The sequence below is a fragment of the Corvus hawaiiensis genome, chromosome 30 (assembly GCF_020740725.1).
Source record: "Corvus hawaiiensis isolate bCorHaw1 chromosome 30, bCorHaw1.pri.cur, whole genome shotgun sequence".
Lineage (NCBI taxonomy): Eukaryota > Metazoa > Chordata > Aves > Passeriformes > Corvidae > Corvus > Corvus hawaiiensis.
The window spans coordinates 21099663-21123231 of record NC_063242.1 but is presented as its reverse complement, the minus strand read 5'-3'; the positions used below and the strand labels follow the sequence as shown (position 1 = coordinate 21123231).

General features: G+C 40.6%; 1 protein-coding gene across 2 annotated transcripts in view; it reads left to right on the top strand.

Annotated features, from left to right (window-relative positions):
* The window catches only part of CDH2 (cadherin 2), a 116675-nt gene that overhangs the window by 11916 nt on the left and 81190 nt on the right, over window positions 1–23569 (top strand). The window lies entirely within an intron of this gene.

Sequence of the window (23569 nt, the reverse complement as noted above, 5' to 3'; positions counted from 1 at the left end):
AAGTAATGGGACAGGCAGCAACGTGAGTGAGTGGTTGTCTGTGAGCCCCTGGTCAGTGACCGCAGCACTGCGGTCTCTGTAAGGAGCCATGCCAGGAGAGGCAGGACAGTGCCAGGGCTGTCTCAGGGACAATGCACTGCTCTCTCACCCTGGCACCTACCTGCATCTGAATGGCACGGTGCCCAGGCTGGGGATGACCTGCTTGCCTTGCACTCGGTGAGCACAAGCCGTTTCCTCCGCCGGGGATGCCAGGCAGTCAGTACATCTGCCCACGGGTTGTCCGGGTTGGGAATTCAGTTCACTGTTCTTTTTGTGTCTCTATTTTTCAGGGATAGAGTAGGACACAGAGGCAGGTGCTCTGAATGTTTCCTAAATTTCCCAGCCAGTTAAGTTGCAGTATACAAGTTCGCAGAAGTACAACAGTTTTTAAAAATCTGCGTTAGTTTGTTTTCTGAACCGCTAACATAATTTTTTTTAATCTAATTTGGAAATTGTGGAACTAAGAACATTGGTTTTAGACGGTTTCAAATACAGCTTAAATAAGGACTAATTTAATTTAATTTGTTGTTTCTTTCACATATAAATTTGGCTACGCAGTTCGAGACATTTAAATGAAAAAAATTCTAATGAGTCTGCAAAACAAATGAAGTAAAAGCTGTAGTCTTGATTTTACATGCTGTATGTAGCAGTCTCTTGTTAATTATATTTTACAGACCTGTTTTGTGCTTTCTTAGAAATATAATGGAAACTTGAATGCAGGATGAATTGATTAGCTTTAGTGTATTTAAACTTGAGTTATTAAAGCTTTCTCTGATCAGTTTCAAGGAAGTATATTCTACCAGCACAGACTTTTCTTTTATTAAAAGATGGCTTAGAAATTTTTGTATTGAAGTAAATGTTCTGCCAACTGAGAAAACAATAAAGGGGAAAGAGAATATTCCTCACTTTCCCACCAAATGGGAGTTAATAGATGTCACTCCTGTAGACTCCTGTAATAGACATCCGCATGAGAACTCCTTGGTATGTGATGAACAAACCAGGGGCGGGGGACAGAAACAGGGATGCAGAGCCAAGTGCTTCCCAAAGGTGCTGCCTTGAAACCACCAAATGTTTGTTACAGGTTAACTGTCATGCCATCAGTTCCTCTTGAAATGGAGATCACACAGATTTTGAGATCTGCTCTGCCCTGTGAAAGTTCTCTTTACTCGGTATGGAATCAAGGCTCTTTCTGCAGTTTTTCCCTTTTCTTTTCCCACCAGTTAGGAACCACAGTAGACTGGGCACTGATTGTCAGTTGTCATTGCTCATGCAAACCTGATGATAATGTCTGATCAGCTTTAACTGAGTCTGAACTAGTAACATAGGATGACAAACTGACTTCCTGTTTCATTATTCATCCCATTCCCACAGTCCCTTCCCTTGCTTCTCAGAAGTGAGTGAAGCATGACTGTTGGTTTGTCCTTGAATGGTATTAAAATGCATAACATTTTAGGGAAGTAGGAATTGGAAACACTGTATGAGGCAAACGGTACGTATCACATCATATCAGCTGGTTGAAAAATGACCTGGGGGAGTCTTTTTCCTACCACCATTTCCTCCTCTGAATTACTGCAGTGGTTAATTCTTTTGAAAATTTTGACATGCTTAAAAGCATATAATTTGCTGGTTACAGATAAACATACAGTCCATCACTGCATAGCTTTGACTTAAATTTAATTATACTGTCATTTTGAAATACTATTGTTGTCAAAAGCCTATTTTCTGGTTATTAAACTAGATTCAGATGATGCTGGAAGTTAAGTATAGTTGCATGACATTTGCTTCGTAGGGATAATCATGTGCCTGATTCTGATCTCGGTTGCCTCGCCTATCTAAATGCATGGAATTATTTAAGTTGGAAAAGACCTCTAAAACCATAAAGTCCATCCATTAATCCATCATTGCCAAGTTTACCACTAAACTATGTCCCTAAGCACTACATCTACATGTCCTTTAAATACCTTCTGGGATGATGACTCCATTGTTGCAGTGGGGATCCTGCAACACGCATATATCAAACCAGGAGTCCTGTGGAAAGGAAATATATACGGACAGGCAGATTCTTGATAGCTGTTTCAGAGAGATGTTTATTTCTCCAGCCGCATGGCCGGAGCTCTGCCCAGGAACTGTTCCAGTCACGGGACCAAGGGTCCTTCTGCCCGCGCAGGGAACACAAACCAACCAATGGGAACGAGGCTGAGCAGGGGCAGGGAAGCCCCGTGTCTGTGCCCTCAGGGCCCCTCTCCCAGGGCTACACGGCGGGGGAGGGACCCCAACACTCCATCACTTTCCTGGGCAGCCTGTTCCAATGCTTGCCAACCCTTTTGCTGAAGAAACTCTTTCTAATATCCAATCTAAGCCTCCCCGATGGAAGGTGATACCATTTTCTTTTGTCCTATTACCTGTTTCTGGAAGAAAGGACCAACCCCCACCTCCTTACAACGTGCTTTCGGGTAGTTGTAGAGAGCAATTAAGGTCACACAATTCGCCTTGGCCCACTGATCCAAGAAACATTATCTTCCTGCCCTCCAGCAGATCAGCATTCCTGCCCATCTGACTGAGGTACACCTGATCTGCTCATCCCAGTCATCAATAAAGATACTAAAGAGGACTGGCCCCGACTCTGGGGAACATGACTGGTGGCTGGCTGCCAGCTGGATGTAACTCCATTCACCACCACTCCCTTGGTCTGGTCATCCAGACAATTTTTGGGTTTTTACCCAGCAAACACTGCACCCCTCTAAGCAATGAGCAGCCAGTTTCTCCAGGAGAGCACTGTGGTAATCGCTGTCAGAGGCTTTTCTGAAGTCTAGGTGGACAGCATCTACAGCTCTCCACTCATCCAGTGGGTCACGTTGTCATAACAGGAGATCAGGTCGGTCAAGCAGCACCTGCCTTTCATGAACTCAGGCTGGCTAGGCCTGATCCCCTGGTTATCCTGTATGTACTGCGTGGTGGCACTCAAGGTGATCTGCTCTGTGACCTTCCCCAGCCCCTAGGTCAGGCTGACAGGCCTGTAGCTCCCCAGATCCTCCTTCTGGCTGTTCGTGTAGCTGTGCATCACATTTGCTCACCTCTGGTCAACGGGGACTTCCCTGGTTATCCAGGACTGGTGATAAATGATGCAAAGTGGCTCTCTGAGCACTTCTGCCAGTTCCTTCAGTACCTTTGTGTGGATCCCATCTGGCCCCGTAGACTTCTGTGTGTCTAAGTGGTGCAGCCGGTCACTGACCATTTCTCCTTGTGTTATGGGGGCTTCACTCTGCTCCCTGTTCTGGTCTTCCAGCTCAGGGGACTGGGTACAGAGAACAACTCATTTTACTATTGGACTGAGGGAAGGAAGGAGGTGGGGGTTGGTTGGTTTTCCAGAAACAGGTAATAGGACAAGAGAAAATGGTATCACCTTCCATCAGGGAGGTTTAGATTGGATATTAGTGCCTTCTTTCCCTTAAATAAAATTAGAGTTATCATATAACTTGTTGGTGTCTGCACTCCAGTTGTTACAGTAACATAGGATATCTGGCTTTTGAAGCACTATTATAAGAAGTTTACTTGTACTACTCTATATGGTATGTTTTTTGAAGAGGTTTCTCTTTAATCCTTTGTTCAGGTGCTGCTTGTTTTTGACAGAGGGTCGGGATTGTTCCTGTTGCATTTAAGAATAGTTCATAACGGCATGGTTCATTCATACGGCTAGAACTTTATGACAGCATCTACTAATTTTTCCTTTTGTGCGTGAGAGGCAGCTACACATTCAGTTGTTATGCAGGTGTTTGGTTTGCCCCAGTATGTGAAAAATGGGTGGAGCAGTATATTCAGAAAAATATAAATTGGAAAAGGGAAAAAAAACCCCACATTTATTAATGGGGGCTGGGGGGAGAAAAAGAGAAAGGGAGCTGCCCTTGCTGCCCTTGGTTTCAGGATGAGGAAATAGAAAAGATGATTCTAGTTGAGAAGTCAGAGAAGTTGGAAACTACTCCTTTTGTAGTCTGTGACTGAGCTCTGTAGGAGGTAACCTGTACCATATAGACTGTCCCCTATTGCCTCCTTCTGGCACGGTGTCACCAGTGCCCCATGATTCTCTGTTCCCCTGGAACAGACTTCATTGGTCATAGCTTTGGAGACTCTTTGAAGCTGGTATCTTACAATTTTTCTTGTACAATGCCTGGCAAGTCTGACTTCAAGATACGATACGCTCTGGTCACTAGATACATTTAAGATGAGTCATATAGGCCTAATATTGAATTTATTAATTATGTTTGACATGTTGTTTCACTTGATACCAGTGGCTTTGTTGAAATTACAGTGGTTTTTACCAAGGAGCTAAGTGAGCTCAGAACTACTACCTTAATTTGTGTAAAGGGAGAAAAAATAATAATTTCAGAAGTAGAATTTACAGAAACTTCATTCATTGCTAAAAAGTGTCTTAATAATAAAACCATGGAATTATTTGGTCCTCCAGGTCTTTTAGAATGTAATACACTTCAAATTTTTTTAGGACTTAAATCTTCCAACATATAAAAAAGAAAATAAGTACTATGCAAATAAGTCTCCAGCCATCACCTAATAGCAGTAGATATCTAACCCAAATTTAAGGCACAGTACTTATGACTGGTTTCTGTAAATAAAATGTGATTACTGTTTGGAGAGCCATAAATAAGATGTAGTATTCAGAGAAGAAGAGGTTAAGTCAAGAGGGAGTTCAGTTTAATATATTAAATGCCCTTGCTTGTGCTGGTTTTATCACATTTTTGTAGTTCATCCAGGAAAAAGTACTTGTGGCAGTTTGATATGTCCAGCCTGTTTATCTAATCTTTGTTCTATATCCTGGAAATTTTAAGATACAAATAAAGCATTTTCAGCTAAAATCATTCACGTCAAAAGGTTACTTGAATGGTTTGCAGAATAATTTCTTAGCTATTCTTACTCTGATAATTATTGTAGCAGTTTCTTTCAAAGATGTTATTTTAACATTGTCTCTTCTGTTGCTAAATGCATGGTTTTAGTTTTCTGCTAAGCAAATTCATTCCTAAACCATTCCTTTGAGCGCTGTGTAGCTGTAAAATATTTCTAAGGTCTTTGCACTGCACAATGATAAAGAAAAATGTTTTGGTGTTGATCACAGAGATAAGCAGTGATTATGGATGATTAACACTGCAGTTTTGTGAGCTGTTTAAGCCACAGTAAGCATCAGCTCTGCCAAAAAAGGCACGCTTACGCCTTCCCTCCTCTTTGAGCCTGGTACCAAGTGCTCATGAAACCATAAAATGAACGGGGTTAGCCAATTTATCTGGGGTAAACTTTCACTCCCACTCCTTTAGGCTTTCTTTCTCAAAGACCTTGTAGGCTTTAACAGCCATGGTGTCCCTGCTGCCTTCTCTCCTCTAGCAGTGAAATGCTTAGAAAATAGCATTTGTTTTGATGCTTTCAAACTGAGTAACAAAACTTGATTTTTGCATTCCCACAGACTTATTTTGTAGTTTACCGTTGAAAATACCCATTGGTCTCAACCCAGAAATGTGTTGTTGTTGGGAGTGTGGCTCTCAGGCGTGGCCTGTTGTTGAAGAGTGGCTTGGCATTTCTTTATGATGTAGTGGGGGGCTACATGGATGCTGTCTGTCCCAGGTGGAGCTACTTGACTTTGTTGCTAGTGGTGTTCTATTATTCTATGTATACAAATGTCTGCCATCAGCTAAGAATAAAATTCCTTTTTAAAAAGTCATAATGCTTAAAATTGAAGACAGCAGCACATCTTTTAAGGCTTATGAGCCTTTCTTTGCTGTAAACAGCTCTTTTACAATTGTATTCTTACTCTAGCAGCATACACAGGGGGCTTTGATATTCCAGTGTGCATTAACTATATATAGAGCTAGTGAAAGTGTTCTTAGAAGAATTATATTTTCCAAGAGGGAAATTAGTCTTTCCCCAGGAAAAAAATTTTTGCCTTTTTTTTTTTTTCTATAAAAAAAAGATGAAAATGGTAACCACTTTGTTTGAAGTCTCCTTGCCTTAAGCAAAAAGACAAGTTGACAAGTTCCTTCCAGGCAGACAGCCAAAGAATCTCAGATGGATAGGGTCTCTCTATGAGCTGCTGGCAAGCTGGGGAAAGATTGTTTCAATCCTTCCCAAATGTATTGTTTTCGGAAATTCTTTTCCTGTACTCTTCACCCTGCCCCCTCTTGGGAAAAAAAAAAAAAGAAAAAAAAAAAGAAAAAAAACACTACAACCTACCATCCTTCTAGTTACTCTTTTAAGCCTTTGTGGGAGTGAGAAATTTTTTTTTCCAGAAGCTTCTGTTGTTAAGATATCTTTTCCCCCTCAGTTCTGCTTAACATTTAGGAGGTTCAGTTTTGCCCTCTTCTGTGAGACGCAGAGTAAATTCTATTGCTGTTACTTGGTGATGCTGTGCCTTGTTGTTTTTTGTATGTTACAGTTGCATTCCAGTTCTTGGTTTCTTGCCTTTTTAATCCTTTTCATCTTCTTTTCTCAAACAGCTTTCCTGTTTGTACTCTTTTGATATCCCACAGCATCCTAAATTCTCCAGTGTCAGTTTTGAGCTTACTATCCTGGATTGGAAGAGCTGCTTCTGTTTGCTTTCACTATGCTAGCACAGTACCTGTTTTATACTGCCAGTTGTCTATTCATGTACCAAGCTCTTAATGTATTCTTAGATACTTGTCCCCTGAAAATTAGAGCTTTCTTTTGCTGAAGCAAGAGACTGCTTTTCTTGGGAGGTTGTTTCCTTATTCCCTTTTACCAACTACTTAAACGTAGAATATATCCTTGAGTACATATAGTGTATATTCACCTTGCTGAACAGTGGTAATATACCTATTTGAATGGTGACTCCTTTTTGCTTTTTTTGTCTGATCTGTCTGTGATACCTGATTTTACTTTTGAGTGTTAAACTACTGACTAAAGTTGGTACCTTTTCATTTCAAGCTTGCATGTTGAATGTTACATACATATAAACAGAATAAGCATAAATAGTGAAATGCAGTGATGTTATGGATGTGTATAAGTTATAGACATTTCTGACACATAACTATTATCCCTTGGTGGAATTGTATGTAATATGTGAATCAATTTGTATATCCAGTATCAAAGAATTTATCACTTGAGTTCTAGATAAGAAGGAATTCTAAAAAAACCTTATAAATTATACTAAACAAAAGGTTTTATGGAATATTTGTATTGCAGGTGGAACTGACGTTTTGTAGTTAAATTCTAAATGAACTATTCTGTCCACTTTTTCCAAAGAAGAAATATGATTCTCCCTTATTCCCTGGAAAAGGAGCACTGCTTTTGTTTCTTGTGTAGACTCTTAAAATTGCATCTTGATAAAGAGGAAAATACACCTACGGAGAAATTACAGAAATCTTGAATGGTTGCAGTGTTTTGGGATCTGTAAATTACTATCTTAGTTAATTAGTCCAGTCCAGATAGTAATTTCTGTCTATGGTGCATTTACTTGGAATGCACTGAATTAATTAGTACTTACTCCCTTTTCCTATATTCAGCTGGTCACTTGTGAGGGTCTCAAATGCAGTGTCCTTTCTGTGTGCAGAAATCTGAATTACGACAGCAGAATTGTTAGCTGCCTCAGTAAGCTCTGAGCATGGCTCAATGAAGGATGGCAAAGGGGATGTTTGTTTCTGCCCTCTGAAGCTGGGTCTAGCACTATACTCTTTCTAACACCATTTAATGTAGCCTTAGTTCAATTTTAAACTATGCCATCTGGCTTTAATTCCCAAGGGGCCATTATTTGTCCTGAAATCGTAGTTAGAGCGTTCTTCAACGCTGACCAGTGCTCTAGGGGAGGTTAGGAGGAATGGTGGCTGCAAAGCTGTGCAGAAAACCTCTGCAACAGGCAAAGGTGCCCTTAGGTATGGGTGATTTATTTAGTTATAGAAGAAAAGTTGCTGTTGCATGCAAGAGCTGCATGGAAAAAAGAATTGTTTCTTTGTGTGGTATGTAAGTATATGGAATACGTGGAGCAGAAACTCAGGTGGGACCATCTGTGTTAGCATACATAATGTGAGAAAATGGTATTTATAATTAGGCATTCATTTTGTCACTTAAGACTATCTTCTGTTGACTTGTCATTTTTCTAACTATATGGAAGATAAATTTATGAGAGCATCCTACTGAACTGATATTACAGGAGAATACCCTTTATTGCAAAATGTATTACCATACTAAATACAGATAAACTCCTCTAGTATTTAAACACTTAAAAGACCATATTAAATCAAATGTTACTCTGTTGAAGACTTGGGTGTCAGTCAACAAATCCCAAGTACAGTTTGAACTGCTCTGATTTTGGTTGAATGCAGTGAGGCAGATTTATTGCTTTTGGTTGAACTTGGGACGCTCAGTGTAAAGGCATTTTTCTATTCTGGAAGTAACTTTTGGAAGAGTTCACTTCCAAACTTTCACAACATGTCCTAGGCATCAGAGCCAGCCTTGCTAAACTCTGGAGCAAGAAGGAGCAGAAGGAAGGTGCAAAGGAACAGGGCTGGGTTTTGGATGGAAAGGAAATGTACTGGACTTGCTATTATCTTCTAATTAGACTGTAGAAGGAGCAACTGGCCTTTGGCACCCTTTAAATCTTTCCAATTTAACACAGCACAAATGGTTTTCTACTCCTCTCCATATGCCCTTCCTGGCTGATGTGTCCTCCAGAGGCCAGGGAAAATAATGTTGGGGGATAAATGGGGTGAAACTCCAGAGTGCAAAATGGAGCTGAGGCTAGGGAAAGGATGGAAGCAGAAGAATCCAGGTGATGAAGGATGATGGAATGGGTGGAGGTATGAACCCTAGTGTCATTCAAGGGGGAAGGGAAAGCACAGGTTCTCCAAAACTCTAGAAAGAACAGAGAAATTTTGCATTAGTTGGAAGAGAAGGCAGAAGCAACCCAAGGTAAAAAGGAAAATATCTTGGAATACGTTCACATTTCCTCATGACATCCAATTTGAGCTAGTCATGGGCATCAGATACCTGCCCTGAAGGAAATGCTGAGGACCCAGTGGAGCTCACCAGTATGAATTAAGTGAGCGCACAGTGCTGAGAAGCTTTTCCAAGAGAAACCACCAGGCCTTCTTGACACCAGAATGACAGCACGGTGTCACATATGTTCCATTTTTTTTTTGCAATTCATACGAATGCTAAAAAAACTTAATTATGTGAGTGTTCAGGCAAGATCAGAACATGCACAAGGAAGAGCCTTTTGAGGATAAACTGATCTTACAGCCAAGACATGAGGTTAGACAAAGTACCTACAGCTGCACATCATGACTTGTCCACAGTTTTGGAGGCAACATGGAGTTTGAGCACTAAGGGTCCATCAGTGTTTATGTAGTGGTATTAAAACCCACTGCTGCTTCTTTTTACAGGTGATTTGGTACCAGCAATATTTTTTCATTTTTTCTCACCTTGTGTGTATAGATGGACAGTTTAAGTGCATATGAAAGCACCAACCTTAAGCTAGGAGAGGATATACCCAAAATGTAAATCAATCCTATTGTTACAAATGCACCACAATGATGTGGCTGCAGGATGAGTGAGTTTGATCAGCAACATGATTCATCACAGAACTGTTCCTGCTTTTTCTAGTGGGCTCATTCTCTTCTGGCTCAGCTTAGTTGTTGATTTGCTGGGACCTGCTGTGGAAAAGGAGATAAATTAATGAGAAAAGAGGTGTGTCAGTGGTGATGAGAGAAAAGGAGGTCATAACTGAATGAAACTCCATTGTGTTAGATTCTCTGTTAGGTTTTTTCCACCCTCTTTTCTCTCTGCAGCGTTTTCTTCCTGCAGTTTTAATATATTCCAGGGTTGGGCAGCTGAGGATCAGTACCCTGCCATCCCTTGCCCTTGATGCCTGCTGCATCCGAGCGCTGCCTGGACACAGTAGTGAATTGTGCTGACGGTTCTTATGTGGGTTGCAGGTGACAGTGAGCAATCCCATTAACCTGCCACCCTGGCTGTAGATAGTCCTGGAGAACCAGGGCGCACAGCGCTGCTCCCGGCTGCCGTCCCCCACCCTGCTGGCTGCAGCTCCTGCCTGCATGTAGGCACTGATGCTCTGGGCAGAGGAGCAGCACAGCATAGCTCAGGTGCATCTCCTCCTCCTCTGAGCTGCCTGCAGAGCTCAGAAACCAGCCCATTTTGGTTTTTTTTCCTTCTTTACTGTCTGCTGTGTTTTGGCAGACCTGTGAGCAGTGGCAAATATTATGATTGTGTCTGCTTGCCTGCAGCTCTTTCTTGTACCCTGTGCTGCCTTTTAAGAAGTAGATTTTGTTTGGTTTTGAAAATTAATGGCATATGCCTCTCAGGTTGTAGAGAGGAGGAATTATTTAAAGCCCTCTGTGAGTTCCAGTTTAACATTCTCTTAAATAGGAAAAGTTAGAATCCCTAAAAGTACAATTTGTAACATAAAAGCTATCAAAATAGCAGTGCAATCTGTTAAAGGGTTTAAAAATTTGATTTGCTGCAGTTTAAAATGTGAAATAAATGTACACTAATTGTTTTGAATGGAGATGAAGATGGCGTTTGAAGCTAGTCTTTAAAGGAATTAGTGAGATAGCACTGCAGTTAATGGTGGAGCACTATTTTTCTGTAATGGGCTAAGCAATGTTCTCTAATTAGCTTGCAAATTGATATTCAAATAAAAGTAAACTGGCAATCAAATACAAGCAAAACATCTATGTAAGTAGACTTTGGTGTCTGCATTTAGCATACCCGGTATCAAAATTATGTGTGGGTAAAGGGTAAGTTCCTAGTTCTTGTTTTCAGCATGGAGCTTTTGGTAATGGTGGCTCACTGGTTACAAGAGGTCATTATTTTAATTTAAGCACATGAAAAGAGGAAAAAGAAATGCCTTTTCTTCCACAAGTGAGTGGCTTTTAAACATTAGTAACATAATACTAAGTGTGCAAGTTTTTTTCCTGTCTTCGTTTCTTTCTGGTTTTGTCAACTAGCTGTGCACATAAGATTTGATACATAGCTCAGTCAGGGGAAGTTACTCTGTGGAGTTTTCCTGGATTTGGATCATATTTATGTTCATTATTAAAATTATTGCTATATGGTGTAGCCATTTCATTTTCAAGCTTTGTGCCAGAAACTGGATGCATAAAATATTAGTGGTGTTTATGTTGTAAGGTTTTCAGTGGCATGTAGTACAGGTTCTTAAAATTGAATTGAATGCCTGGCTCAAGTAGGTTTCTACAAAGGAGAATCGCAGAATGGTTTGGGTTGGAAGGAGCTTAAAAGACCATCTAGTTCCAACCCCCCTGCCATGGACAGGGACATCTTCCTCTAGACCAGGTTGCTCAGAGTTCCGTCCAGCCTGGCCTTGAACACTGCCAGGAATGGGGCACCCACAGCTTCTCTGGGCAATCCATTCTAGTGCCTCACCACCCTCACAGTAAAGAGTTTCTCCCTGGCCTTACAAGAAAGCTGGTGCATAAGAACTGCCTTTGGGAAAGGTAAACAAAGACCACACATTTAAAATTTGATTTTCGGGGTCTTTCTAATGTCTTTATTTTCTAATCTAAAAAACATCTCTCACTCATTGACACACTGATACCTTGCTAACTACCCTTTGTAAGCATATTGTTTACTGACAGACAGAAGTGTGAACTGTATCAGTGGGTCAAGTATGTGGTTTTATCAACCATCAGTACTCCTTCCATCAGCTGTTACAGTGTTTGTTCAGCATCATCTTTTATGCTGAAAGTTCTTTGGAATGTACGTCCCTAAATCAAATTCTCATCACTGTGCATTCATTAAATACAATTAATGTTTGCATAGATTTAGCTTTCAGTGCTGATTATCGTCTGAATTCTTCAAGGGGAAAAAACTCAAACAAAACCAAAACAAAAAAACCTTCTGTTAAGTATTTTCTGTAAAGCAGCAAGTATGCATTTTACACCATAGAAATAATACATCAGTGAAAGTCTTTGACTTCCCAGTTCAGTATGTGCTTTTCTGTTCAAATAACCACAGTTTTCCCTTTACAGTGTTTTAGTGCATGTCCTTTTATAAAAAATTGATCAACTTAGTTCTCAGGGGATGGTTAATGGGGGAGTGTACGTCCCTCGGAGGTCACAGGTTCAGATCAGTCTGTCATCTGCATCCAGCAGCCAGTAACTTATAACTGCTTGGTAGGTTATGCAAAAGGAGCTTTGGTTGATTTGGTTTCTTCTGAAGGAGTCTCTGTAGAAAAGGTACTTATTACATAAGAGCAGAAATACTGCTGAAATTAATGGAAACTGGGGCAGCACATGCAGGCAGGGAGTGCTCATGTGTACTAAGGTATATGGAGAAGGTCAATATCGCAGTGCTCTCCTGACTGTCTGGAAGGGAGAAGCACTGAAACACAGTGGGATTTTGACCTCTTGGAGTGCATTTATGCACAGCTGAAATACCTTAGGGCAGTAGTTTTACCATCTTGGCGCAAATAGCACATCTAGCATTTTTTATGTATTGGAGGTGTTTTTGCCTACCTGTAATTGATTCAGTGTGTTTACCAGAACTGGAATGAAGTCTGTATCACACTGAGACTTCAAATACAAATTAACAGCAAAAGAAAACCCTCTCATCCTTACCCTGTACGTCACTATCTGCACTTCTGACCATGTCAAGTCTCATTTAATTAAAATCTTGTCGTTATGCCTGTGTGCCAGTTAATTATTTAAGAATGATATGTGTCATTATTTATAAAAATGGATTTTTTTTCCTCAGAGAAAGTGATTATAGCAGTTGTTACAGCTGCAAATGATCTGGTAGTTATTTCCTCCTTCCAATTTTTCAAACAAAGTCTCTGTAATTTACAGTTGCATGCAAAAAAGCCAATATAGTGTGGCTAAAATGGAAGACTTTCATTAGCCTTCAGTGTGTTGGCTGTTTAAAGGAAGCAAAGCCTACAAAAGCACAGGTGCACCTGGCTTTAGGATGCAATTTTGCAAGAGATATCCCAGCAGAACATGGCTGTTCCAGTCTGCTGGGCAGGTCATGGTGCAGTGATGAAGCCTGGCTTAAGGTGGCCAGTGTCTCAGGATCTGTGGGTTTTATACTGCAGTCGATTTAAAATAAAAAGAAAAGTTATTGAGTCCTTACAGTATTGAGTTGTATGTTCCTCACAAAACCCAACAGCAGGATACAAAGATTGTTAATTTTTTAAGCCCCGTGTATCATGCGGGACATAGATGAAAAACTGAAGCTCTCTCCAAACACAGTCCTGTAAGTGACTGTCAACTTCCAAGTGGTACCTAAAGTTTTTGTAGGGTAACCGAATAAGGTCTTGGGAAAAGCTGCTTTTGAAGACTACTTGCTGTCTGCTCGAAGATGATAGTGTGACTTCTGTTGCAAACAACTGAAAAATTGTGAATGGGAGCCTAGCAGACGAGCAGAGTCTGGTAAGGCTTTATATGTATTTTTTAATAGCGATAACTTCTTGTAAAGCATTTACACCTTTATAGAAGGGGTAGAGATAGATAATAGTTTGGTGAGCTGTTACACCAGTGTTTTAATAATGTCTGTCAACCATGTATATTTATGATGCAGAGAATTTTCGAGATTATGGGTAGTGTCAAAATGTCCCTGCAGGTCAAAACGTGGGGTTTTTTGCTTATAGGTCTTTGTTTTTATTTGGTGTTAGGGTTCTAAAGTCTCTGTATTGTCATTTAGGTAAGAATCTTGCTGTCTTACATTTTAGGATTTCTGCAAGCCATGCACAGATCTGCATGCACAGGATAAATTAAATTCTGAGCGTAGCATGCTATGAACTGAGAGAGAAGGTCACCTTCGTGCCATAAATGCAGACTGTGTCAATAACATTGTTCATTTTGTGTCACTTACTTTGTGTTAAATTTGCTAGTTTGCCAGCAACAAAAAGTAAGTTTTTGGGGTTTTATATTTTATAATAATTCTTTTATTAACAAAATGATAATATTAGACAAATTTTTAGAAAGACCTGGAGATGCCAAGGGGACAGTGGGGTCTGTAATACTCGATATAGGACAGACAAATGGTTTTAGATTGTTTCAGAACATACCCAATTCTGATAATGTGATTGGGGGATTAATAGTCATTTACGCACAGTTTATTTGCTGCCTTTCCAAAGAGATGTGGATGAATGTGGTACTTCTCATCTTTTTAACTGATGCTTCTACTGAACATTCAAAATACATTTTCCTCACTATAGCAAATACTAAAGTTTATCTTGTAAAAAGTTTTTGCTACATGCTGAAGAATTTTTAGTGGTTCTATGACTTGAACCATCGGGTATTCAGAGCCCTCCGAGGTGGATGTTGCAGGTTCCAGGCACTATCTGTGGCTCTTGGAAAAAAGTTAAATCTCTGTGATTGAAAGACTTAAAGTGTGCTGTCATGGGGGATGTTGAAAATGGCTGGGAAGATTAGGCCAGTTTGGAAGACTGATTGCCCCAAGTTCCCTCATTTCAAGAGTAACAGTTCCCCTTATTTAGAGGATATAAGAATTGCAGAGCAGCATCAGCAGCTCCCAATTAGAGAAGCATATATTGCTAGCAAGAGACAAACATAAAACAGATGCACATTAAAATAAGGTTTGCTGATAACAGTCCTACTCGTGCCTCACTCTCCCAGACCCAAATGCATTGGGAGATTTTGTGCAGAGGCATTTGCATTGCTGTGGATGAGGTGGCTAAATTAAGGCTTGGTCCCTGGGTTTGGTTCTGTAAAAGGTAGTAGGACCGAAGAGGGGTGGACTGGGGGTGGGCTGAAAGAGGTGTTTTGATGAGGGACTGAATGGTGCAACTTCACTGATGTGAGTCACACTGCAGAGAAGACAATCCACTGTGCATCTTCGATGGTGGTAAAGGAGCTCAGGCAGATGTTAATTCTCAAGCCTGAGGTCTTAATCCTGTATTGAAACCAAGTGATCTAAAAATTACCATGAGAGAGAGCAGTCCCACATCTCTTCCTAGCCTTTCCCAGAGATTCTAGAGCATGTTTTGCGCTAGATCCAGTGGTCGTGCAGCCTCAGTATGAATCAATGCATTGGTCGGATCAAATGGCAGGCTTACACTGGAGTGAAAGAGAAGTGATATTCCTGTGAATCAGCTGGATGAATCAGTTTGTCCCATAGCTGCACTGCAGTGGCTTCTTGGAGAAGAGGGATATGGGACCATGAGCTGCAAGACCTCATCTTTTAGCAGGATCTTGTGCTTAAATCTTTTTAATTGTCATACTAGAAGTGCATCCTAGCTATGTTTGTAAATATTGTTCATTTTCTACTGAGATCTTCATCACTCACTGGCCAACCATACTGCTTTGCTGTCCTTTAATATCTGAAGAACCAGGGTGTTTGATTTGAGCATCTAGTATGCAAATCAGATGACCTTCTCACTGTGATTACTTTTTCTTTTCTCTAATGAATGTATAAATCATGGATATTTTCACCATTAGCTCAAGCCCTTTTGTGAAATATGAGAACGATGTGCAGCATTTTAATCTTCAGTCTGTCCAGCCTCTCTCCCTCCACACTGGCAATCCAGCAGTAAACCCCTAAGCAAGTGGCAGTCTCTTCAGACAAGAAGACTCACAGGCTTATTCGAAGACAAAATGAAGCAAGCAAAGCCGACTACCATAGTTGAAAGCCATTTTTGCATGCACTCCCTGTTGAACTCTCTTTAGTCACCTGGGTGATGTAAAACATGACAGTCTGCCAGGACTGCTTCAGGGGCCTCAGTAGCATTCTCGGTTCCGTAAACTCTTCCATGTGTAGAGATTTGAGGGGTAGCTCTGCTGGAGTCTCCTGCTGTAACAGAGGATGCTGTTGCCTCAGTGCATGCATGCTGACTCTCTGCTGGAGGCTGCCATCCTGCAGCGGGGCTGATGACGCAGGCTGCCTGTCTGCACTTTGCCTCTGAGGGTCAGAGCTTCCTGTGAATTATCAATAAAGATGTGCTGACACCAGGGCAGCAGCAGAAGAACTAGAGCAGCACAAGGATGTGCGTGGCCTTCTGTCAGGTCTTGCTCATCACTGTCCTTAGCAAAGTCAAGATCAGGATCTGGGGTTGGAAGTACTTTGTGGTGGGAAGGCAGAAAAGAGCCCAGGGCTCTTGGTCACAGGGACCTTTGAAGCAGTCTTCAGAAGATGGTCTCCAGTGCTTTATGCAGTAAATTCCTGTGGTAGCCAGGCTTGCTGGTCTTCAGCTAAGGATGAAGTCTTGTTCCAGGTGTATGTGCTGTGGCAGTTGGGGTTAAAAATAAAGAGACACATTCTGCGTGGCTTGTAATAATCAGTTTGATTAAGTTTGGGTTAAAAACAATAGGAATGTTTCCTTTTAAGCTGAAGACTGTGATTTGTTTTGGACAACATTTTTAAAGCTTTCCATTAAGGGAGGGAAAAAAAAGGGCAGCCTTGTAAACTCTATACTACAAAGTTCTTTAAATAACACAGTCTATCTCTCCTCTTATATTAGTGGTCAGCTTAAAAGTAATTCATCAAAACCAGTGGATTTACATAAGTATGTGGTATAAGAAAGAGGAAAACCAGGTCTGGAGTTTCTGAGAATACTTGAAATTCAAGGCAAATTTGGCTAGACTAAAATCAACCAAAAACTTAGTAAGTTTCTGGTATTTAGGGATTTGGGGTTTTGGAATATATTTTGGAATATCTCATCTGGAAAAGGGAAATTCTGTAGAATCTGCTATGGATCTTGCATTCTAGAAAAGATTTGTAAATTATTTTTATGTATCTTATGTAAATGTTACAGGGAATGACAGGGATGCTGATTTTCTGTTCAGGGACAAATAGGAATAAAGGTATATCTCAAGATTGTCATGTGTGATGAGGAAGAGAATGTATTGGATGGCATAGGTGTGTTTCTTCAGATAAAGATTTTTTGATACCTGATTTTATTTTAATCTGACCCAGTTAGTGGTCAGGATGTTTGTTGCTTTTCCTTGTGACTTACATGTTTTCCCTTAAAGTTGGATGTTTGTTAGTACCTTTTCTTTTTAATTAGAATACTGATGTGCAGTTGCATAATCTAAATATCCAGAGTTACATTAGTGTTTCCTACTGGTTTACATGTATTATTTTTTTATTTGCCCTTGACTTGTAATGAGCCTATGAGCTACAAGCTGTGTGCCCATAGGCAGATCCTGATTCTAAAAGTAAAAACTGACAGCTGTGGCCAGAGGGGGCTTTTCAATGCAGTACAGTGTGGCTTTGCCAATAATTTTAATTTTTCTAAGCAGACTTCAAGGGGAAGGGGAGGAGCTTTCATTATTGAGTCAAAAATTTAATGAAGATATTTCTTTTTTTCTATTTTTCTTGTACATGTGAAATATTTTTTGCTGTTATGAGAACACTGTGAAAATAAATCTGCAGTATTTAGACAGATGCAGTACAGAATGATTTCCTTATCTGAATTCAATAACTGCCTGCCTTGCACGGGTGAATATTTGTCATGGTGCAAAACTTTAGAAGTAGACTGTAATACTGAAAAAATAGAGCAATTTTGAGGAGTATTAGGAACTTGGTAATGTTCAGCTTTTCTGGAATGCTATGCAAGGTACTGAATAAAAATACTACATTTTAAAATAAGCAATTTTAATAGACTTGAAACAGTGCGCCTATTAAGCAGAGATCAATAAATAGCTCATGATAGTTAACGTGCATCTCGGTCTTAACTGCAAGTATTCTGAGTAAGGAAGGAGGAGAACACAAGAAGAAAGAAAATTACTTGATTGAGTTCACCGTGGGTTTTTTCTTTTATTCCAAGTCACAAGTTGGGAAATCCATGACATGATAGAACATGGAAATCTGTAGTTTCCTGCACACTTACATTAAGATAGATGGTGATCTGATGTTATTTGATGTAACTTTTTTGTACTTCTTTCAAACTGCAGTAGATGTGAAAACAAGGGACATCTGTTTTTCTCAAATGATAAATGCAGTACCTCAATTGTAATTAAATTATATAGGCTCGACTCTCATTATGTGAATTGTTTTGGTTTTTTTCTCCTTTACATTCTTGAAGCAGCAGAAAGCAGTAAAATTTCATCATTTGCAGTACAGAAGCTGCGTTCAAAGCTTGAAGTGAATTTTGCCTTCTAGAAACCGGTGGTTAATACTGGCGATGAATCGTGCCATGCAGTGCTGGGAAGCAGAACATCTTGTGAGCTCATTCTAGTGTAGGAACTGCCCAGAACTACAGGGAACATCACACTTCTTTTCGGGAATCCTTTCACTTTGTATTCACTGACGCTGTAGGGAGCAACATCCTGTTGTGTGTCACCAGAAATGCCTAAGGGTTATAGGTGATTTGGAGGTGGAGTACTTGCTGTAGGAGTTTGGCTGGAAGATTGCACTGGCTAAAAAAGTCTGTCCCTTTGCTCAGCTACCCTGCTCCCTTCAGAGTGTTTACTGAGTGATTTCTCCACGTCTCTGTCCTTACACTTAACATTTCTCATCCCTAAATTCAAAGGCTGTAGTTGTGGGTATTTGGAAACACTTTTAAAGCAGTATGACATTGACTCGGACAGTAAGCACAACCTTGGAGGAATAGGTTTTTTTAGAGCATGCTGCCTAGAATGGTTTAAAAAATGCAGAGCAGTGTTCATAGTTCAGAGCAATTAAGCATGAAAACTTCCCAATAAAATGTTGAGATGGGAATGGCTTTTCAATAATGCAATAACTTTGCTATCTACAAAAGCCTTTGATTTTTTAAAAATATAGAACAAAAATACCCCTGGTTTTATGTGATACGTTTGCTGCCTTTGTCTTTTGTTTCACGCTGTTGGAAAGCTCAGTAAGCAATACCAGTTATTGACACCTAGTCCAGTTTTTTATCTCCCGTGGTGAACCTTTGCTCCTGAAAGGATATCATCATCGCGATACAGGAGGAGAGCAGCATGTGGATTAAAAGTATCTGGCTAAAGTAAGTGTAAGGCTAGTTGGAGTTCCCCGGGTTGCCTTTACTGAAATATTTTCTCCTGAAAACTCTTAAGTCGTCACTGTTTTGTTTGTCATACTGCTTGGCTTTGCATCGCTGGTCAAGGTAGCTTGTGTCCTGTGAGTGTGAAGGGCTGATCTAGAAACCTTTGTACTGTGCATGTGGGAAGGGAAGCTTTGGGATCAGGCAGCTCTGAATGGAGTCACGGGTACTAGTGAGGCCTTGCTGCCCACCCATGGGCACGGTGGCAGCTGTGTGCCATGGGGGAGAGGACAGTTGGTCTGCTGAGGCACAGTGTGCCACCAGTTCAGCCAAGCAAGGCTAATCTCTATCCAAGGAGATCAGACCTGTGCGCTATCCTTGCACTGGGAATGAAGCCACAATATCAATCTTCAAAAGTCTTGGGAGACTTGAGATGTGTTTTTTGAAAGTGCATTTTAAAAAAGAATCAAAAGCAAATATCAAAGCTGATCTCTGTATTTGAGAAGGGTCTAGCTATAGGATAAACTTCCAGAAACCATCTGAAGTAGAACAGCCTTTAGAGAAGAAAAATCAGTCTTTTCAAAGAGCACCTCTGTTTCACCCAGAAGAGACAGTGTAAAAAACCCTCATGATGAAGTCTTCTTACATATTTGGCTGAAATAGTCTTTTGTAATTATTAAGAGGTAGGAGAAATGGGAAAATCCTCCTCTCCTCAGCAGAAGCTTGGAGTTGAAATACTCATTGAAGACAGATTTTGGTAGCTGCTAATGTTTTGCTGTCAGTATTTTCATCGTGGGGAAAGCTGAGGATGGTTGTTTAACCTTTCTTTTTTTTTCCCCTCTTCTTTTCTTCCCCTCCATTTTTTTTAGCCTCTATTAATCTAGTGTTAAGTTTTGGAGAATGAAGATTTTTGTTGCTACCAGATACTGTCTGTTCTTTCATACAAGTCGTACATTTTTGTCTTTATTTCCTGTTCAAGGCATCAGTGTCAAGAAAGAATCTAATGAGTGAAATCAGAGAGAGACCAGAATGTGCACATGCATCAGACTTTGAATGCCACAGATACCGAGGCTATTTCAAGCAAATGACTTAAGAGGTGTGGCAGTGAGCTGATCGCCCTTATCTCTAGCCATCCCCTCAGTGTCAGATGTGATGGGACCTGAGCATGCGGAATGTGTGCTGCATTCCCAGATGCTGTCCTGCCGCAGCTGCGGGGAGGTCAGATGCTGGAGGCACCTCTGGTCGTCTCCAGGCAGGTCCCAGGATGGTAACAGCAGAAAGTGTCTGTGGTTTATTTTGGTCCAGTGACTTTGTCTCTGGCCACAAAGCAGAGATAGGAAAATCAAAGAACTGCGTGCCTCCAGGAGCCTGTAGTGGGTGTGATTTAAGAAGTTATCTTCAGGTGACAAGGTGTTCCATAAACTTCATCATATGGATTCTGGCTGTACTTTTCTGCTAGGTCTATAATTAGTTGGTAGTCATTATTGTTTCATACGTGAAGTTAAAATGTAGAAGTGAAATTTTCAGTCAAAAGTGAAGCAAAAATTAAGACATCAAGGGAAACAAGTAGTGCAGATTTAAATGCTGAATACTTCTAATAGCAGTGAGTAGCTGAGCATGTTTTTGTGGGCATCCTTTACAGCTAAAAGAGGAAGAATTGAGGTCAAATCCTGCCATGCTGGATGAAGTTATTTGTTTCTCCACTGCCAGAGTCTGTAAGATACAACAATCAAACATGCAAAGGTGACACAAAAAACACTGTTAAAAGAAATTAGAAAACCTTAATATAAAAAATCATAACAATGTGAGTAAAAATCTTGTGCTTCCCATTTGTTTGTCCATCTGTCTATGTAAAAGAATATAGATCTTGTAATTTAAAGTTACCAGACAGTAGTACAAGAATCTTTGGTCCTTAGGGGGTTGGACTTGACATGCAGCCCAGCTGTCAGTATCCTCTGACTAGTAAATTAAGCCAGCTCTTTAATATGCCTAAAGAAAATATTTAAGGGGAGAGGAGTACTACAGTGAGGGTGCAGCACCCTGAAGTTGTTACCTTTTTTGTCCTAAAACTAGAAATTGTGACAGTTCTGGCAGTGGGATTGAATTTTGGCAACAGAAATTTTTTGTGGGTGTGGGGTTTTTTTTGTCTTTTGTAGATCCAGGTTGCTGCTCAAATGTATTGTCTGGGAAGGTGAGGGTGGATAGGCCTTAGAATGTTGTTTCTTCTACCAGCTGAACATTGCTAATTCCATAGAGCCTGCCTTTGATGTTCCATTCCCTAAAAGGAGGCTACTCTCTCCATTTCTCATTGTTGGACCTGTGAACCACTGGCAAGTATGGTTCAGAGGTCTCATATAGAATTAATACAATTAATTAATTGTGGCAATTAATATTCCACTGCATTAGAGCAAAGTTGGTCTTCTGTCAACTTTTACACTCCCTGAGAGCAGAGGCTCAAGTTGGCACACTTAACTTGCCATCTGAAGTCTAAACAGGGATGTGGTCAAGAAGGAAAGTTGAGAAGAAGATGTCAGGGGTTTAAAGTTCTTTCATATTTTTCCAGGCAGAATTTTGTTAGGAAGGACCTTTGTGGTGATGCTTTTTTTGTTTGCAAAGCTCACTGACAACGGCAAGCCCTCAGTAGTGCAGTCTGTCATTATAGCCATCCGTGGTCTAACCATTGCACAGTATGCATATTTTGTGATGTCTATAATCTTCTGACAGGACAGGGCTGTTGAAATGCCACGTAAAGTTCATTCCATCCTTTTTACTAGTTAGCTGAATTTTTTTCAGAAAGATGGTTTTGCTTTGTGGCAAACCTTGGAAGACATTCTCCAGTGTTTTCTGTATGTAAGAACTAATGACAGTGTTAAAAAATAGCCCCAAACTTCTTTGAGTCATCTTTCTCCACTCTTCATTTGTTTTCAGAGTAGTTGCACGTAGGCTGAATTGACCTTTTTGACTTAAGTTTGCTCCATGCAACAAGAGGCTCTGGAGTTACTTGAAGGGCTCTCAAATTTGTCTTCCCTATACTCCCACTATATCTATACCTCACTGAAAGCAGGGCCCAGTCCTACCCCTTGCACGTTTTCATCCTGCTTTCCTAAATGCAGACCCCAACATTGCTTTTGCCACAGTTCCTGCTGTTGTCCTCATCTGTATCCGCAATCTACTGAACCAGAAATGCATCATCTTTCAAATGTGTACCTCAAATGCCCCTTTGCTTCAGCTTTATCAAACAGGTTGGAGTAGGTTGCCGTTGTCACATAGCAGCTGACAACCTCCTTGTGCATATGCTCAAGGGGTGGCACATCCAGAAGGTGGCAAACTGAATGCTACCATCCATTGCTAGTTTATGCCAAAAAAAAATTTTGAGTGTAAGATACACATGTGAGTTCTATTGCTTTTACTAGATCATTCAGCCAATAGATCTTTCCATTCTTGTACAGCCTTCCCATCTCTTGCAGAGAGCCCTATGGAGTGTGTAATGTTGGGAGTTGGGATATCAAACCCATGTGAGTTTTGTGTACTGAGAACTGATCATCTCGTAAGACAGTGAAGCAGGGATTGGTTTAAGTTCCTTCTCAAGAATTATATGTAAATGCTCTGTTGAATAGTGAAGTTATTCTTAGCAAGACATGGTGTGCATTCTTGAGAGTGTAATGAAAGACCAGAAGTTCAGGGATTACACAGCAAAGAGGCATAATGGTTCTGCGGGGATAATGAGAAGTTATACTGCAGTTTTCTCCTGCTCTCTTGGGATGTGGTGCAAGACCAAAGTTAACTCATTTTCTCATAAGCCCTGTAATTTATCAAGTTACTTAGATGTTTGTGGTTTTGCTTTGTAGGATGCCATTCTGCAAGATGGCAGTACTCAAAGGGCTGTGCTCATTCTTAAACTGAGGTTTACAGGGTGGGGAGAAGTGGCATCAGTTTGAAAACAGAGAGGGAAGTTCTGTCCCCACTTTTAACTTTGCAACAATGGTAAGGCTGCCTAGACTTTGAAGTAAGCCTCCATTTTAAGCTGGTGATATGGTGGGGGAGGACACTCTTGACTGGTTGATTATACGACGGAGATACCCAACATGATGAAGGTACTACAAGCTTTGAAAAGTTCTTAGATAAACACTGTGCCTTCTTAGAGTACAAAGCACGGAAGTCCAACCACCTTACTGCTCAGTGCAAACCTGATTTTTAGAAAATCTGGGTTTGGCTTTGCTGTCAAAATCTCTCCTATGGATAAAAGAGTTGGGCAGCAACTGTATGGCAAAGGCCTGAGCACCACCCCACTTGGGTGCACTGGCAACTGGCAGAGCCCCAGGCATGGGCAGTTGCATTTTTGGCTGCTGCTGTTGCAGCAGCTGGATCTGTTTAGCTGGGTAATCTGCCTCTGTCTTTCTTGGGGGGAAAAAAAAAACTCCACTCACTTAGACTGCAATTAGGAAAAAAGTTAATGAGCTCATATGTTAGGAATGAATAAATGTCCAGAAGACGTTTATACTTACAGATGTTTTGAGTGTCGGTAGCTTGCAGGGCTGCTTGCCAGGAAGGGACCTCTTGGTTAAACGCCAGGTCTAAAGTGTTAGAAAATGAGTCAGT